The following is an 18,849-nucleotide window of genomic DNA, read 5'->3' as shown; positions in this document are numbered from 1 at the left end:
TTGATCATATTTACTATGAATAGGCAATTTGAGTAAGTGTTTAAGGCTTACGGCCACACTAGTTTGAGAACGCCCAATCTCATCTGACCTTTGAAGCTAAGCAAATTTGGACTTGGATAGTACTGAGGTGGGACCCTACCTAGGAATACCAGCTGCTGTAGGCTTTTCTTGCATCACTTTAATTTACATTCAAGCTGACATGCTCAAATCTGAAGTGCACTGATTAATAGAAAAAACTATCTGTTAGCACCTAAGAATAGCAGCTGCTGTAGGCTTTTCTTGCATCACTTTAATTTACTTTCAAGCTGACATGCTCAAATGTGAAGTGCAGTGATTAAATAGAAATCTTTTTGCACCAGGGAATAGCAGGTGCTGTAAGATTTTATTGCATCCCTTTAATTTATGTTCAAGCTATCATGCTCAAATTTGAAGTGCAGTGAATCATTAAATCAAACTATCTGTTAGCAACTGGGAATAGCAGATGCTGTAGGTATTTGTTGCATCACTTTAATTTACTCTGCAACTGACATGCTTCTATCTGAAGTGCACAGATTAAATAGAAATCTTTTTGCACCAGGGAATAGCAGGTGCTGTAAGATTTTATTGCATCCCTTTAATTTATGTTCAAGCTATCATGCTCAAATTTGAAGTGCAGTGAATCATTAAATCAAACTATCTGTTAGCAACTGGGAATAGTAGATGCTGTAGGTATTTGTTGCATCACTTTAATTTATGTTCAGGCTATCATGCTCAAATTTGTAGTGCAGTGAATCATTAAATCAAAGTATCTGTTAGCTCCTGGGAATAGCAGATGCTGTAAGTTTTTATTGCATCACTTTAATTTACTCTCCAACTGACATGCGTGAATGTGAAGTGCAGTGATTAATAAAAAATCTGTCTGTTAGTGCCTCTGAATCCCAGATGTTGTAAGCTTTTATTGCATCATTTTAATTTACTTTCAAGCTAACATTCTAGAATGTCAAGTGCAGTGCTTAAATAAAAAAAATTGTCAGATTGGTCTTTGATCATATTTGCTATGAATAGGCAATTAGAGTACGTGTTTAAGGCTTACGGCCACACCAGTTTGAGAACGCCCAATCTTATCTGACCTTTGAAGCTAAGCAACTTTGGACCTGCTTCTATGTGAAGTGCACAGATTAAATAGAAATCCTTTTGCACCAGGGAATAGCAGGTGCTTTAAGATTTTATTGCATCCCTTTAATTTATGTTCAGGCTATCAGGCTCAAATTTGAAGTGCAGTGAATCATTATATCAAACTATCTGTTAACACCTGGGAATAGCAGATGCTGTAAGTTTTTATTGCATCCCCTTAATTTATGTTCAGGCTATCATGCTCAAATTTGAAGTGCAGTGAATCATTAAATCAAACTATCTGTTAGTTTTTATTGCATCACTTTAATTTACTTTCAAGCTGACATGCTCAAATGTGAAGTGCAGTGATTAATAAAAAAAACTATCTGTTAGCACCTGGGAATAGCAGATGCCGTAGGTATTTGTTGCATAACTTTAATTTACTCTGCAACTGACATGCTTCTATGTGCAGTGCACAGATTAAATAGAAATATTTTTGCACCAGGGAATAGCAGGTGCTGTAAGATTTTATTGCATCCCTTTAATTTATGTTCAAGCTATCATGCTCAAATTTGAAGTGCAGTGAATCATTAAATCAAACTATCTGTTAGCAACTGGGAATAGCAGATGCTGTAGGTATTTGTTGCATCACTTTAATTTGCTCTGCAACTGACATGCTTCTATGTGAAGTGCACAGATTAAATAGAAATATTTTTGCACCAGGGAATAGCAGGTGCTGTAAGATTTTATTGCATCCCTTTAATTTACTCTCCAACTGACATGCGTGAATGTGAAGTGCAGTGATTAATAACAAATCTGTCTGTTAGTGCCTCTGAATCCCAGATGTTGTAAGCTTTTATTGCATCATTTTAATTTACTTTCAAGCTAACATTCTAGAATGTCAAGTGCAGTGATTAAATAAAAAAAATTGTCAGATTGGTCTTTGATCATATTTGCTATGAATACGCAATTAGAGTAAGTGCTTAAGGCTTACGGCCACACCAGGTTGAGAACGCCCAATCTCATCTGACCTTTGAAGCTAAGTAAATTTGGACCTGGATAGTACTGAGGTGGGACCCTACCTAGGAGTAGCAGCTGGTGTAGGCTTTTCTTGCATCACTTTAATTTATTTTCAAGCTGAAATGCTCAAATGTGAAGTGCAGTGATTAATAAAAAAAACTATCTGTTAGCATCTGGGAATAGCAGATGCTGTAGGTATTTGTTGCATCACTTTAATTTACTCTGCAACTGACATGCTTCTATCTGAAGTGCACAGATTAAATAGAAATCTTTTTGCACCAGGGAATAGCAGGTGCTGTAAGATTTTATTGCATCCCTTTAATTTATGTTCAGGCTATCATGCTCAAATTTGTAGTGCAGTGAATCATTAAATCAAAGTATCTGTTAGCTCCTGGGAATAGCAGATGCTGTAAGTTTTTATTGCATCACTTTAATTTACTCTCCAACTGACATGCGTGAATGTGAAGTGCAGTGATTAATAAAAAATCTGTCTGTTAGTGCCTCTGAATCCCAGATGTTGTAAGCTTTTATTGCATCATTTTAATTTACTTTCAAGCTAACATTCTAGAATGTCAAGTGCAGTGCTTAAATAAAAAAAATTGTCATATTGGTCTTTGATCATATTTACTATGAATAGGCAATTTGAGTAAGTGTTTAAGGCTTACGGCCACACTAGTTTGAGAACGCCCAATCTCATCTGACCTTTGAAGCTAAGCAAATTTGGACTTGGATAGTACTGAGGTGGGACCCTACCTAGGAATACCAGCTGCTGTAGGCTTTTCTTGCATCACTTTAATTTACATTCAAGCTGACATGCTCAAATCTGAAGTGCACTGATTAATAGAAAAAACTATCTGTTAGCACCTAAGAATAGCAGCTGCTGTAGGCTTTTCTTGCATCACTTTAATTTACTTTCAAGCTGACATGCTCAAATGTGAAGTGCAGTGATTAAATAGAAATCTTTTTGCACCAGGGAATAGCAGGTGCTGTAAGATTTTATTGCATCCCTTTAATTTATGTTCAAGCTATCATGCTCAAATTTGAAGTGCAGTGAATCATTAAATCAAACTATCTGTTAGCAACTGGGAATAGCAGATGCTGTAGGTATTTGTTGCATCACTTTAATTTGCTCTGCAACTGACATGCTTCTATGTGAAGTGCACAGATTAAATAGAAATCTTTTTGCACCAGGGAATAGCAGGTGCTGTAAGATTTTATTGCATCCCTTTAATTTATGTTCAAGCTATCATGCTCAAATTTGAAGTGCAGTGAATCATTAAATCAAACTATCTGTTAGCAACTGGGAATAGTAGATGCTGTAGGTATTTGTTGCATCACTTTAATTTATGTTCAGGCTATCATGCTCAAATTTGTAGTGCAGTGAATCATTAAATCAAAGTATCTGTTAGCTCCTGGGAATAGCAGATGCTGTAAGTTTTTATTGCATCACTTTAATTTACTCTCCAACTGACATGCGTGAATGTGAAGTGCAGTGATTAATAAAAAATCTGTCTGTTAGTGCCTCTGAATCCCAGATGTTGTAAGCTTTTATTGCATCATTTTAATTTACTTTCAAGCTAACATTCTAGAATGTCAAGTGCAGTGCTTAAATAAAAAAAATTGTCAGATTGGTCTTTGATCATATTTGCTATGAATAGGCAATTAGAGTACGTGTTTAAGGCTTACGGCCACACCAGTTTGAGAACGCCCAATCTTATCTGACCTTTGAAGCTAAGCAACTTTAGACCTGGATAGTACTGAGGTGGGACCCTACCTAGGAATACCAGCTGCTGTAGGCTTTTCTTGCATCACTTTAATTTACATTCAAGCTGACATGCTCAAATGTGAAGGGCACTGATTAATAGAAAAAACTATCTGTTAGCACCTGGGAATAGCATATGCTGTAGGTATTTGTTGCATCACTTTAATTTACTCTGCAACTGACATGCTTCTATGTGAAGTGCACAGATTAAATAGAAATCCTTTTGCACCAGGGAATAGCAGGTGCTTTAAGATTTTATTGCATCCCTTTAATTTATGTTCAGGCTATCATGCTCAAATTTGAAGTGCAGTGAATCATTATATCAAACTATCTGTTAACACCTGGGAATAGCAGATGCTGTAAGTTTTTATTGCATCCCCTTAATTTATGTTCAGGCTATCATGCTCAAATTTGAAGTGCAGTGAATCATTAAATCAAACTATCTGTTAGCTCCTGGGAATAGCAGATGCTGTAGGCTTTTCTTGCATCACTTTAATTTACTTTCAAGCTGACATGCTCAAATGTGAAGTGCAGTGATTAAATAGAAATCTTTTTGCACCAGGGAATAGCAGGTGCTGTAAGATTTTATTGCATCCCTTTAATTTACTCTCCAACTGACATGCGTGAATGTGAAGTGCAGTGATTAATAACAAATCTGTCTGTTAGTGCCTCTGAATCCCAGATGTTGTAAGCTTTTATTGCATCATTTTAATTTACTTTCAAGCTAACATTCTAGAATGTCAAGTGCAGTGATTAAATAAAAAAAATTGTCAGATTGGTCTTTGATCATATTTGCTATGAATACGCAATTAGAGTAAGTGCTTAAGGCTTACGGCCACACCAGGTTGAGAACGCCCAATCTCATCTGACCTTTGAAGCTAAGTAAATTTGGACCTGAATAGTACTGAGGTGGGACCCTACCTAGGAATACCAGCTGCTGTAGGCTTTTCTTGCATCACTTTAATTTACATTCAAGCTGACATGCTCAAATCTGAAGTGCACTGATTAATAGAAAAAACTATCTGTTAGCACCTAAGAATAGCAGCTGCTGTAGGCTTTTCTTGCATCACTTTAATTTACTTTCAAGCTGACATGCTCAAATGTGAAGTGCAGTGATTAAATAGAAATCTTTTTGCACCAGGGAATAGCAGGTGCTGTAAGATTTTATTGCATCCCTTTAATTTATGTTCAAGCTATCATGCTCAAATTTGAAGTGCAGTGAATCATTAAATCAAACTATCTGTTAGCAACTGGGAATAGCAGATGCTGTAGGTATTTGTTGCATCACTTTAATTTGCTCTGCAACTGACATGCTTCTATGTGAAGTGCACAGATTAAATAGAAATCTTTTTGCACCAGGGAATAGCAGGTGCTGTAAGATTTTATTGCATCCCTTTAATTTATGTTCAAGCTATCATGCTCAAATTTGAAGTGCAGTGAATCATTAAATCAAACTATCTGTTAGCAACTGGGAATAGTAGATGCTGTAGGTATTTGTTGCATCACTTTAATTTATGTTCAGGCTATCATGCTCAAATTTGTAGTGCAGTGAATCATTAAATCAAAGTATCTGTTAGCTCCTGGGAATAGCAGATGCTGTAAGTTTTTATTGCATCACTTTAATTTACTCTCCAACTGACATGCGTGAATGTGAAGTGCAGTGATTAATAAAAAATCTGTCTGTTAGTGCCTCTGAATCCCAGATGTTGTAAGCTTTTATTGCATCATTTTAATTTACTTTCAAGCTAACATTCTAGAATGTCAAGTGCAGTGCTTAAATAAAAAAAATTGTCAGATTGGTCTTTGATCATATTTGCTATGAATAGGCAATTAGAGTACGTGTTTAAGGCTTACGGCCACACCAGTTTGAGAACGCCCAATCTTATCTGACCTTTGAAGCTAAGCAACTTTGGACCTGCTTCTATGTGAAGTGCACAGATTAAATAGAAATCCTTTTGCACCAGGGAATAGCAGGTGCTTTAAGATTTTATTGCATCCCTTTAATTTATGTTCAGGCTATCATGCTCAAATTTGAAGTGCAGTGAATCATTATATCAAACTATCTGTTAACACCTGGGAATAGCAGATGCTGTAAGTTTTTATTGCATCCCCTTAATTTATGTTCTGGCTATCATGCTCAAATTTGAAGTGCAGTGAATCATTAAATCAAACTATCTGTTAGTTTTTATTGCATCACTTTAATTTACTTTCAAGCTGACATGCTCAAATGTGAAGTGCAGTGATTAATAAAAAAAACTATCTGTTAGCACCTGGGAATAGCAGATGCTGTAGGTATTTGTTGCATAACTTTAATTTACTCTGCAACTGACATGCTTCTATGTGCAGTGCACAGATTAAATAGAAATATTTTTGCACCAGGGAATAGCAGGTGCTGTAAGATTTTATTGCATCCCTTTAATTTATGTTCAAGCTATCATGCCCAAATTTGAAGTGCAGTGAATCATTAAATCAAACTATCTGTTAGCTCCTGGGAATAGCAGATGCTGTAGGCTTTTCTTGCATCACTTTAATTTACTTTCAAGCTGACATGCTCAAATGTGAAGTGCAGTGATTAAATAGAAATCTTTTTGCACCAGGGAATAGCAGGTGCTGTAAGATTTTATTGCATCCCTTTAATTTATGTTCAAGCTATCATGCTCAAATTTGAAGTGCAGTGAATCATTAAATCAAACTATCTGTTAGCAACTGGGAATAGCAGATGCTGTAGGTATTTGTTGCATCACTTTAATTTACTCTGCAACTGACATGCTTCTATGTGATGTGCACAGATTAAATAGAAATATTTTTGCACCAGGGAATAGCAGGTGCTGTAAGATTTTATTGCATCCCTTTAATTTATGTTCAAGCTATCATGCTCAAATTTGAAGTGCAGTGAATCATTAAATCAAACTATCTGTTAGCACCTGGGAATAGCAGATGCTGTAAGTTTTTATTGTATCACTTTAATTTACTCTCCAACTGACATGCGTGAATGTGAAGTGCAGTGATTAATAAAAAACCTGTCTGTTAGTGCCTCTGAATACCAGATGTTGTAAGCTTTTATTGCATCATTTTAATTTACTTTCAAGCTAACATTCTAGAATGTCAAGTGCAGTGATTAATAAAAAAAATTGTCAGATTGGTCTTTGATCATATTTGCTATGAATAGGCAAATTGAGTAAGTGTTTAAGGTTTATGGCCACACCAGGTTGAGACCGCCCAATTATCTGACCTTTGAAGCTAAGCAAATTTGGACCTGGATAGTACTGAGGTGAGACCCTACCTAGGAATAGCAGCTGCTGTAGGCTTTTCTTGCATCACTTTAATTTACTTTCAAGCTGACATGCTCAAATGTGAAGTGCAGTGATTAATAGAAAAAAGTATCTGTTAGCACCTGGGAATAGCAACTGCTGTCGGCTTTTCTTGCATCACTTTAATTTACTTTCAAGCTGAAATGCTCAAATGTGAAGTGCAGTGATTAATAAAAAAAACTATCTGTTAGCACCTGGGAATAGCAGATGCTGTAGGTATTTGTTGCATCACTTTAATTTACTCTGCAACTGACATGCTTCTATGTGAAGTGCATAGATTAAATAGAAATCTTTTTGCACCAGGGAATAGCAGGTGCTGTAAGATTTTATTGCATCCCTTTAATTTATGTTCAAGCTATCATGCTCAAATTTGAAGAGCAGTGAATCATTAAATCAAACTATCTGTTAGCACCTGGGAATAGCAGATGCTGTAAGTTTTTATTGCATCACTTTAATTTACTCTCCAACTGACATGCGTGAATGTGAAGTTCAGTGATTAATAACAAATCTGTCTGTTAGTGCCTCTGAATCCCAGATGTTGTAAGCTTTTATTGCATCATTTTAATTTACTTTCAAGCTAACATTCTAGAATGTCAAGTGCAGTGATTAAATAAAAAAAATTGTCAGATTGGTCTTTGATCATATTTGCTATGAATACGCAATTAGAGTAAGTGATTAAGGCTTACGGCCACACCATGTTGAGAACGCCCAATCTCATCTGACCTTTGAAGCTAAGTAAATTTGGACCTGGATAGTACTGAGGTGGGACCCTACCTAGGAGTAGCAGCAGCTGCTGTAGGCTTTTCTTGCATCACTTTAATTTACTTTCAAGCTGAAATGCTCAAATGTGAAGTGCAGTGATTAATAAAAAAAACTATCTGTTAGCACCTGGGAATAGCAGATGCTGTAGGTATTTGTTGCATCACTTTAATTTACTCTGCAACTGACATGCTTCTATCTGAAGTGCACAGATTAAATAGAAATCTTTTTGCACCAGGGAATAGCAGGTGCTGTAAGATTTTATTGCATCCCTTTAATTTATGTTCAGGCTATCAGGCTCAAATTTGAAGTGCAGTGAATCATTAAATCAAACTATCTGTTAGCACCTGGGAATAGCAGATGCTGTAAGTTTTTATTGCATCACTTTAAATTACTCTCCAACTGACATTCGTGAATGTGAAGTGCAGTGATTAATAAAAAACCTGTCTGTTAGTGCCTCTGAATACCAGATGTTTTAAGCTTTTATTGCATCATTTTAATTTACTTTCAAGCTAACATTCTAGAATTTCAAGTGCAGTGATTAATAAAAAAAATTGTCAGATTGGTCTTTGATCATATTTGCTATGAATAGGCAAATTGAGTAAGTGTTTAAGGCTTATGGCCACACCAGGTTGAGACCGCCCAATTATCTGACCTTTGAAGCTAAGCAAATTTGGACCTGGATAGTATTGAGGTGAGACCCTACCTAGGAATAGCAGCTGCTGTAGGCTTTTCTTGCATCACTTTAATTTACTTTCAAGCTGACATGCTCAAATGTGAAGTGCAGTGATTAATAAAAAATCTGTCTGTTAGTGCCTCTGAATACCAGATGTTTTAAGCTTTTATTGCATCATTTTATTTTCCTTTCATGCTAACATTCTAGAATATCAAGTGCAGTGATTAATAAAAAAAAATTGTCATATTGGTCTTTGATCATATTTACTATGAAAAGGCAATTTGAGTAAGTGTTTAAGGCTTACGGCCACACTAGTTTGAGAACGCCCAATCTCATCTGACCTTTGAAGCTAAGCAAATTTGGACTTGGATAGTACTGATGTGGGACCCTACCTAGGAATACCAGCTGCTGTAGGCTTTTCTTGCATCACTTTAATTTACATTCAAGCTGACATGCTCAAATGTGAAGTGCACTGATTAATAGAAAAAACTATCTGTTAGCACCTGGGAATAGCAGCTGCTGTAGGCTTTTCTTGCATCACTTTAATTTACTTTCAAGCTGACATGCTCAAATGTGAAGTGCAGTGATTAAATAGAAATCTTTTTGCACCAGGGAATAGCAGGTGCTGTAAGATTTTATTGCATCCCTTTAATTTATGTTCAAGCTATCATGCTCAAATTTGAAGTGCAGTGAATCATTAAATCAAACTATCTGTTAGCACCTGGGAATAGCAGATGCTGTAGGTATTTGTTGCATCACTTTAATTTATGTTCAAGCTATCATGCTCAAATTTGAAGTGCAGTGAATCATTAAATCAAACTATCTGTTAGCACCTGGGAATAGCAGATGCTGTAGGTATTTGTTGCATCACTTTAATTTGCTCTGCAACTGACATGCTTCTATGTGAAGTGCACAGATTAAATAGAAATCTTTTTGCACCAGGGAATAGCAGGTGCTGTAAGATTTTATTGCATCCCTTTAATTTATGTTCAAGCTATCATGCTCAAATTTGAAGAGCAGTGAATCATTAAATCAAACTATCTGTTAGCACCTGGGAATAGCAGATGCTGTAAGTTTTTATTGCATCACTTTAATTTACTCTCCAACTGACATTCGTGAATGTGAAGTGCAGTGATTAATAACAAATCTGTCTGTTAGTGCCTCTGAATCCCAGATGTTGTAAGCTTTTATTGCATCATTTTAATTTACTTTCAAGCTAACATTCTAGAATGTCAAGTGCAGTGATTAAATAAAAAAAATTGTCAGATTGGTCTTTGATCATATTTGCTATGAATACGCAATTAGAGTAAGTGATTAAGGCTTACGGCCACACCAGGTTGAGAACGCCCAATCTCATCTGACCTTTGAAGCTAAGTAAATTTGAACCTGGATAGTACTGAGGTGGGACCCTACCTAGGAGTAGCAGCTGCTGTAGGCTTTTCTTGCATCACTTTAATTTACTTTCAAGCTGAAATGCTCAAATGTGAAGTGCAGTGATTAATAAAAAAAACTATCTGTTAGCACCTGGGAATAGCAGCTGCTGTAGGCTTTTCTTGCATCACTTTAATTTACTTTCAAGCTGACATGCTCAAATGTGAAGTGCAGTGATTAATACTAAAAACTATCTGTTAGCACCTGGGAATAGCGTATGCTGTAGGTATTTGTTGCATCACTTTAATTTACTCTGCAACTGACATGCTTCTATGTGAAGTGCACAGATTAAATAGAAATCCTTTTGCACCAGGGAATAGCAGGTGCTGTAAGATTTTATTGCATCCCTTTAATTTATGTTCAAGCTATCATGCTCAAAATTGAAGTGCAGTGAATCATTAAATCAAACTATCTGTTAGCACCTGGGAATAGCAGCTGCTGTAGGATTTTCTTGCATCACTTTAATTTACTTTCAAGCTGACATGCTCAAATGTGAAGTGCAGTGATTAAATAGAAATCTTTTTGCACCAGGGAAGAGCAGGTGCTGTAAGATTTTATTGCATCCCTTTAATTTATGTTCAAGCTATCATGCTCAAATTTGAAGTGCAGTGAATCATTAAATCAAACTATCTGTTAGCAACTGGGAATAGCAGATGCTGTAGGTATTTGTTGCATCACTTTAATTTATGTTCAAGCTATCATGCTCAAATTTGAAGTGCAGTGAATCATTAAATCAAACTATCTGTTAGCACCTGGGAATAGCAGATGCTGTAGGTATTTGTTGCATCACTTTAATTTGCTCTGCAACTGACATGCTTCTATGTGAAGTGCACAGATTAAATAGAAATCTTTTTGCACCAGGGAATAGCAGGTGCTGTAAGATTTTATTGCATCCCTTTAATTTATGTTCAAGCTATCATGCTCAAATTTGAAGAGCAGTGAATCATTAAATCAGACTATCTGTTAGCACCTGGGAATAGCAGATGCTGTAAGTTTTTATTGCATCACTTTAATTTACTCTCCAACTGACATGCGTGAATGTGAAGTGCAGTGATTAATAACAAATCTGTCTGTTAGTGCCTCTGAATCCCAGATGTTGTAAGCTTTTATTGCATCATTTTAATTTACTTTCAAGCTAACATTCTAGAATGTCAAGTGCAGTGATTAAATAAAAAAAATTGTCAGATTGGTCTTTGATCATATTTGCTATGAATACGCAATTAGAGTAAGTGATTAAGGCTTACGGCCACACCAGGTTGAGAACGCCCAATCTCATCTGACCTTTGAAGCTAAGTAAATTTGGACCTGGATAGTACTGAGGTGGGACCCTACCTAGGAGTAGCAGCTGCTGTAGGCTTTTCTTGCATCACTTTAATTTACTTTCAAGCTGAAATGCTCAAATGTGGAGTGCAGTGATTAATAAAAAAAACTATCTGTTAGCACCTGGGAATAGCAGATGCTGTAGGTATTTGTTGCATCACTTTAATTTACTCTGCAACTGACATGCTTCTATCTGAAGTGCACAGATTAAATAGAAATCTTTTTGCACCAGGGAATAGCAGGTGCTGTAAGATTTTATTGCATCCCTTTAATTTATGTTCAGGCTATCAGGCTCAAATTTGAAGTGCAGTGAATCATTAAATCAAACTATCTGTTAGCACCTGGGAATAGCAGATGCTGTAAGTTTTTATTGCATCACTTTAAATTACTCTCCAACTGACATTCGTGAATGTGAAGTGCAGTGATTAATAAAAAATCTGTCTGTTAGTGCCTCTGAATACCAGATGTTTTAAGCTTTTATTGCATCATTTTAAGTTACTTTCAAGCTAACATTCTAGAATGTCAAGTGCAGTGATTAATAAAAAAAATTGTCATATTGGTCTTTGATCATATTTACTATGAATAGGCAATTTGAGTAAGTGTTTAAGGCTTACGGCCACACTAGTTTGAGAATGCCCAATCTCATCTGACCTTTGAAGCTAAGCAAATTTGGACTTGGATAGTACTGATGTGGGACCCTACCTAGGAATACCAGCTGCTGTAGGCTTTTCTTGCATCACTTTAATTTACATTCAAGCTGACATGCTCAAATGTGAAGTGCACTGATTAATAGAAAAAACTATCTGTTAGCACCTGGGAATAGCAGCTGCTGTAGGCTTTTCTTGCATCACTTTAATTTACTTTCAAGCTGACATGCTCAAATGTGAAGTGCAGTGATTAAATAGAAATCTTTTTGCACCAGGGAAGAGCAGGTGCTGTAAGATTTTATTGCATCCCTTTAATTTATGTTCAAGCTATCATGCTCAAATTTGAAGTGCAGTGAATCATTAAATCAAACTATCTGTTAGCAACTGGGAATAGCAGATGCTGTAGGTATTTGTTGCATCACTTTAATTTATGTTCAAGCTATCATGCTCAAATTTGAAGTGCAGTGAATCATTAAATCAAACTATCTGTTAGCACCTGGGAATAGCAGATGCTGTAGGTATTTGTTGCATCACTTTAATTTACTCTCCAACTGACATTCGTGAATGTGAAGTGCAGTGATTAATAACAAATCTGTCTGTTAGTGCCTCTGAATCCCAGATGTTGTAAGCTTTTATTGCATCATTTTAATTTACTTTCAAGCTAACATTCTAGAATGTCAAGTGCAGTGATTAAATAAAAAAAATTGTCAGATTGGTCTTTGATCATATTTGCTATGAATACGCAATTAGAGTAAGTGATTAAGGCTTACGGCCACACCAGGTTGAGAACGCCCAATCTCATCTGACCTTTGAAGCTAAGTAAATTTGGACCTGGATAGTACTGAGGTGGGACCCTACCTAGGAGTAGCAGCTGCTGTAGGCTTTTCTTGCATCACTTTAATTTACTTTCAAGCTGAAATGCTCAAATGTGAAGTGCAGTGATTAATAAAAAAAACTATCTGTTAGCACCTGGGAATAGCAGCTGCTGTAGGCTTTTCTTGCATCACTTTAATTTACTTTCAAGCTGACATGCTCAAATGTGAAGTGCAGTGATTAATACTAAAAACTATCTGTTAGCACCTGGGAATAGCGTATGCTGTAGGTATTTGTTGCATCACTTTAATTTACTCTGCAACTGACATGCTTCTATGTGAAGTGCACAGATTAAATAGAAATCCTTTTGCACCAGGGAATAACAGGTGCTGTAAGATTTTATTGCATCCCTTTAATTTATGTTCAAGCTATCATGCTCAAATTTGAAGTGCAGTGAATCATTAAATCAAACTATCTGTTAGCACCTGGGAATAGCAGCTGCTGTAGGATTTTCTTGCATCACTTTAATTTACTTTCAAGCTGACATGCTCAAATGTGAAGTGCAGTGATTAAATAGAAATCTTTTTGCACCAGGGAAGAGCAGGTGCTGTAAGATTTTATTGCATCCCTTTAATTTATGTTCAAGCTATCATGCTCAAATTTGAAGTGCAGTGAATCATTAAATCAAACTATCTGTTAGCAACTGGGAATAGCAGATGCTGTAGGTATTTGTTGCATCACTTTAAATTATGTTCAAGCTATCATGCTCAAATTTGAAGTGCAGTGAATCATTAAATCAAACTATCTGTTAGCACCTGGGAATAGCAGATGCTGTAGGTATTTGTTGCATCACTTTAATTTGCTCTGCAACTGACATGCTTCTATGTGAAGTGCACAGATTAAATAGAAATCTTTTTGCACCAGGGAATAGCAGGTGCTGTAAGATTTTATTGCATCCCTTTAATTTATGTTCAAGCTATCATGCTCAAATTTGAAGAGCAGTGAATCATTAAATCAGACTATCTGTTAGCACCTGGGAATAGCAGATGCTGTAAGTTTTTATTGCATCACTTTAATTTACTCTCCAACTGACATGCGTGAATGTGAAGTGCAGTGATTAATAACAAATCTGTCTGTTAGTGACTCTGAATCCCAGATGTTGTAAGCTTTTATTGCATCATTTTAATTTACTTTCAAGCTAACATTCTAGAATGTCAAGTGCAGTGATTAAATAAAAAAAATTGTCAGATTGGTCTTTGATCATATTTGCTATGAATACGCAATTAGAGTAAGTGATTAAGGCTTACGGCCACACCAGGTTGAGAACGCCCAATCTCATCTGACCTTTGAAGCTAAGTAAATTTGGACCTGGATAGTACTGAGGTGGGACCCTACCTAGGAGTAGCAGCTGCTGTAGGCTTTTCTTGCATCACTTTAATTTACTTTCAAGCTGAAATGCTCAAATGTGAAGTGCAGTGATTAATAAAAAAAACTATCTGTTAGCACCTGGGAATAGCAGATGCTGTAGGTATTTGTTGCATCACTTTAATTTACTCTGCAACTGACATGCTTCTATCTGAAGTGCACAGATTAAATAGAAATCTTTTTGCACCAGGGAATAGCAGGTGCTGTAAGATTTTATTGCATCCCTTTAATTTATGTTCAGGCTATCAGGCTCAAATTTGAAGTGCAGTGAATCATTAAATCAAACTATCTGTTAGCACCTGGGAATAGCAGATGCTGTAAGTTTTTATTGCATCACTTTAAATTACTCTCCAACTGACATTCGTGAATGTGAAGTGCAGTGATTAATAAAAAATCTGTCTGTTAGTGCCTCTGAATACCAGATGTTTTAAGCTTTTATTGCATCATTTTAAGTTACTTTCAAGCTAACATTCTAGAATGTCAAGTGCAGTGATTAATAAAAAAAATTGTCATATTGGTCTTTGATCATATTTACTATGAATAGGCAATTTGAGTAAGTGTTTAAGGCTTACGGCCACACTACTTTGAGAATGCCCAATCTCATCTGACCTTTGAAGCTAAGCAAATTTGGACTTGGATAGTACTGATGTGGGACCCTACCTAGGAATACCAGCTGCTGTAGGCTTTTCTTGCATCACTTTAATTTACATTCAAGCTGACATGCTCAAATGTGAAGTGCACTGATTAATAGAAAAAACTATCTGTTAGCACCTGGGAATAGCAGCTGCTGTAGGCTTTTCTTGCATCACTTTAATTTACTTTCAAGCTGACATGCTCAAATGTGAAGTGCAGTGATTAAATAGAAATCTTTTTGCACCAGGGAAGAGCAGGTGCTGTAAGATTTTATTGCATCCCTTTAATTTATGTTCAAGCTATCATGCTCAAATTTGAAGTGCAGTGAATCATTAAATCAAACTATCTGTTAGCAACTGGGAATAGCAGATGCTGTAGGTATTTGTTGCATCACTTTAATTTATGTTCAAGCTATCATGCTCAAATTTGAAGTGCAGTGAATCATTAAATCAAACTATCTGTTAGCACCTGGGAATAGCAGATGCTGTAGGTATTTGTTGCATCACTTTAATTTGCTCTGCAACTGACATGCTTCTATGTGAAGTGCACAGATTAAATAGAAATCTTTTTGCACCAGGGAATAGCAGGTGCTGTAAGATTTTATTGCATCCCTTTAATTTATGTTCAAGCTATCATGCTCAAATTTGAAGAGCAGTGAATCATTAAATCAAACTATCTGTTAGCACCTGGGAATAGCAGATGCTGTAAGTTTTTATTGCATCACTTTAATTTACTCTCCAAATGACATGCGTGAATGTGAAGTGCAGTGATTAATAACAAATCTGTCTGTTAGTGCCTCTGAATCCCAGATGTTGTAAGCTTTTATTGCATCATTTTAATTTACTTTCAAGCTAACATTCTAGAATGTCAAGTGCAGTGATTAAATAAAAAAAATTGTCAGATTGGTCTTTGATCATATTTGCTATGCATACGCAATTAGAGTAAGTGCTTAAGGCTTACGGCCACACCAGGTTGAGAACGCCCAATCTCATCTGACCTTTGAAGCTAAGTAAATTTGGACCTGGATAGTACTGAGGTGGGACCCTACCTAGGAGTAGCAGCTGCTGTAGGCTTTTCTTGCATCACTTTAATTTACTTTCAAGCTGAAATGCTCAAATGTGAAGTGCAGTGATTAATAAAAAAAAACTATCTGTTAGCACCTGGGAATAGCAGATGCTGTAGGTATTTGTTGCATCACTTTAATTTACTCTGCAACTGACATGCTTCTATCTGAAGTGCACAGATTAAATAGAAATCTTTTTGCACCAGGGAATAGCAGGTGCTGTAAGATTTTATTGCATCCCTTTAATTTATGTTCAGGCTATCAGGCTCAAATTTGAAGTGCAGTGAATCATTAAATCAAACTATCTGTTAGCACCTGGGAATAGCAGATGCTGTAAGTTTTTATTGCATCACTTTAAATTACTCTCCAACTGACATTCGTGAATGTGAAGTGCAGTGATTAATAAAAAATCTGTCTGTTAGTGCCTCTGAATACCAGATGTTTTAAGCTTTTATTGCATCATTTTAAGTTACTTTCAAGCTAACATTCTAGAATGTCAAGTGCAGTGATTAATAAAAAAAATTGTCATATTGGTCTTTGATCATATTTACTATGAATAGGCAATTTGAGTAAGTGTTTAAGGCTTACGGCCACACTAGTTTGAGAACGCCCAATCTCATCTGACCTTTGAAGCTAAGCAAATTTGGACTTGGATAGTACTGATGTGGGACCCTACCTAGGAATACCAGCTGCTGTAGGCTTTTCTTGCATCACTTTAATTTACATTCAAGCTGACATGCTCAAATGTGAAGTGCACTGATTAATAGAAAAAACTATCTGTTAGCACCTGGGAATAGCAGCTGCTGTAGGCTTTTCTTGCATCACTTTAATTTACTTTCAAGCTGACATGCTCAAATGTGAAGTGCAGTGATTAAATAGAAATCTTTTTGCACCAGGGAAGAGCAGGTGCTGTAAGATTTTATTGCATCCCTTTAATTTATGTTCAAGCTATCATGCTCAAATTTGAAGTGCAGTGAATCATTAAATCAAACTATCTGTTAGCAACTGGGAATAGCAGATGCTGTAGGTATTTGTTGCATCACTTTAATTTATGTTCAAGCTATCATGCTCAAATTTGAAGTGCAGTGAATCATTAAATCAAACTATCTGTTAGCACCTGGGAATAGCAGATGCTGTAGGTATTTGTTGCATCCCTTTAATTTGCTCTGCAACTGACATGCTTCTATGTGAAGTGCACAGATTAAATAGAAATCTTTTTGCACCAGGGAATAGCAGGTGCTGTAAGATTTTATTGCATCCCTTTAATTTATGTTCAAGCTATCATGCTCAAATTTGAAGAGCAGTGAATCATTAAATCAAACTATCTGTTAGCACCTGGGAATAGCAGATGCTGTAAGTTTTTATTGCATCACTTTAATTTACTCTCCAAATGACATGCGTGAATGTGAAGTGCAGTGATTAATAACAAATCTGTCTGTTAGTGCCTCTGAATCCCAGATGTTGTAAGCTTTTATTGCATCATTTTAATTTACTTTCAAGCTAACATTCTAGAATGTCAAGTGCAGTGATTAAATAAAAAAAATTGTCAGATTGGTCTTTGATCATATTTGCTATGCATACGCAATTAGAGTAAGTGCTTAAGGCTTACGGCCACACCAGGTTGAGAACGCCCAATCTCATCTGACCTTTGAAGCTAAGTAAATTTGGACCTGGATAGTACTGAGGTGGGACCCTACCTAGGAGTAGCAGCTGCTGTAGGCTTTTCTTGCATCACTTTAATTTACTTTCAAGCTGAAATGCTCAAATGTGAAGTGCAGTGATTAATAAAAAAAAACTATCTGTTAGCACCTGGGAATAGCAGATGCTGTAGGTATTTGTTGCATCACTTTAATTTACTCTGCAACTGACATGCTTCTATCTGAAGTGCACAGATTAAATAGAAATCTTTTTGCACCAGGGAATAGCAGGTGCTGTAAGATTTTATTGCATCCCTTTAATTTATGTTCAGGCTATCAGGCTCAAATTTGAAGTGCAGTGAATCATTAAATCAAACTATCTGTTAGCACCTGGGAATAGCAGATGCTGTAAGTTTTTATTGCATCACTTTAAATTACTCTCCAACTGACATTCGTGAATGTGAAGTGCAGTGATTAATAAAAAATCTGTCTGTTAGTGCCTCTGAATACCAGATGTTTTAAGCTTTTATTGCATCATTTTAAGTTACTTTCAAGCTAACATTCTAGAATGTCAAGTGCAGTGATTAATAAAAAAAATTGTCATATTGGTCTTTGATCATATTTACTATGAATAGGCAATTTGAGTAAGTGTTTAAGGCTTACGGCCACACTAGTTTGAGAACGCCCAATCTCATCTGACCTTTGAAGCTAAGCAAATTTGGACTTGGATAGTACTGATGTGGGACCCTACCTAGGAATACCAGCTGCTGTAGGCTTTTCTTGCATCACTTTAATTTACATTCAAGCTGACATGCTCAAATGTGAAGTGCACTGATTAATAGAAAAAACTATCTGTTAGCACCTGGGAATAGCAGCTGCTGTAGGCTTTTCTTGCATCACTTTAATTTACTTTCAAGCTGACATGCTCAAATGTGAAGTGCAGTGATTAAATAGAAATCTTTTTGCACCAGGGAAGAGCAGGTGCTGTAAGATTTTATTGCATCCCTTTAATTTATGTTCAAGCTATCATGCTCAAATTTGAAGTGCAGTGAATCATTAAATCAAACTATCTGTTAGCAACTGGGAATAGCAGATGCTGTAGGTATTTGTTGCATCACTTTAATTTATGTTCAAGCTATCATGCTCAAATTTGAAGAGCAGTGAATCATTAAATCAAACTATCTGTTAGCACCTGGGAATAGCAGATGCTGTAAGTTTTTATTGCATCACTTTAATTTACTCTCCAAATGACATGCGTGA

At 36.1% G+C, this 18,849-nt stretch overlaps 7 pseudogenes; all 7 read left to right on the top strand.

Moving 5' to 3' along the window:
* The first annotated feature begins 45 nt into the window (after positions 1 to 45).
* Positions 46 to 164, top strand: LOC118240334 (annotated as a pseudogene).
* A 2,607-nt stretch (positions 165 to 2,771) lies between these two features.
* LOC118240333 lies at positions 2,772 to 2,890 on the top strand (annotated as a pseudogene).
* Positions 2,891 to 4,701: 1,811 nt separating this feature from the next.
* On the top strand, positions 4,702 to 4,820 carry LOC118240277 (annotated as a pseudogene).
* A 4,098-nt stretch (positions 4,821 to 8,918) lies between these two features.
* Positions 8,919 to 9,037, top strand: LOC118240249 (annotated as a pseudogene).
* Positions 9,038 to 11,979: 2,942 nt separating this feature from the next.
* On the top strand, positions 11,980 to 12,098 carry LOC118240281 (annotated as a pseudogene).
* Positions 12,099 to 16,534: 4,436 nt separating this feature from the next.
* LOC118240248 lies at positions 16,535 to 16,653 on the top strand (annotated as a pseudogene).
* A 1,593-nt stretch (positions 16,654 to 18,246) lies between these two features.
* LOC118240247 lies at positions 18,247 to 18,365 on the top strand (annotated as a pseudogene).
* The last annotated feature ends 484 nt before the right edge of the window (positions 18,366 to 18,849 follow it).

The sequence above is a fragment of the Electrophorus electricus genome, chromosome 19 (assembly GCF_013358815.1).
Source record: "Electrophorus electricus isolate fEleEle1 chromosome 19, fEleEle1.pri, whole genome shotgun sequence".
Taxonomy (NCBI): Eukaryota; Metazoa; Chordata; class Actinopteri; order Gymnotiformes; family Gymnotidae; genus Electrophorus; species Electrophorus electricus.
Note: the sequence above shows the minus strand (reverse complement) of the source record. Positions and strands in the feature narration are given on the sequence as shown.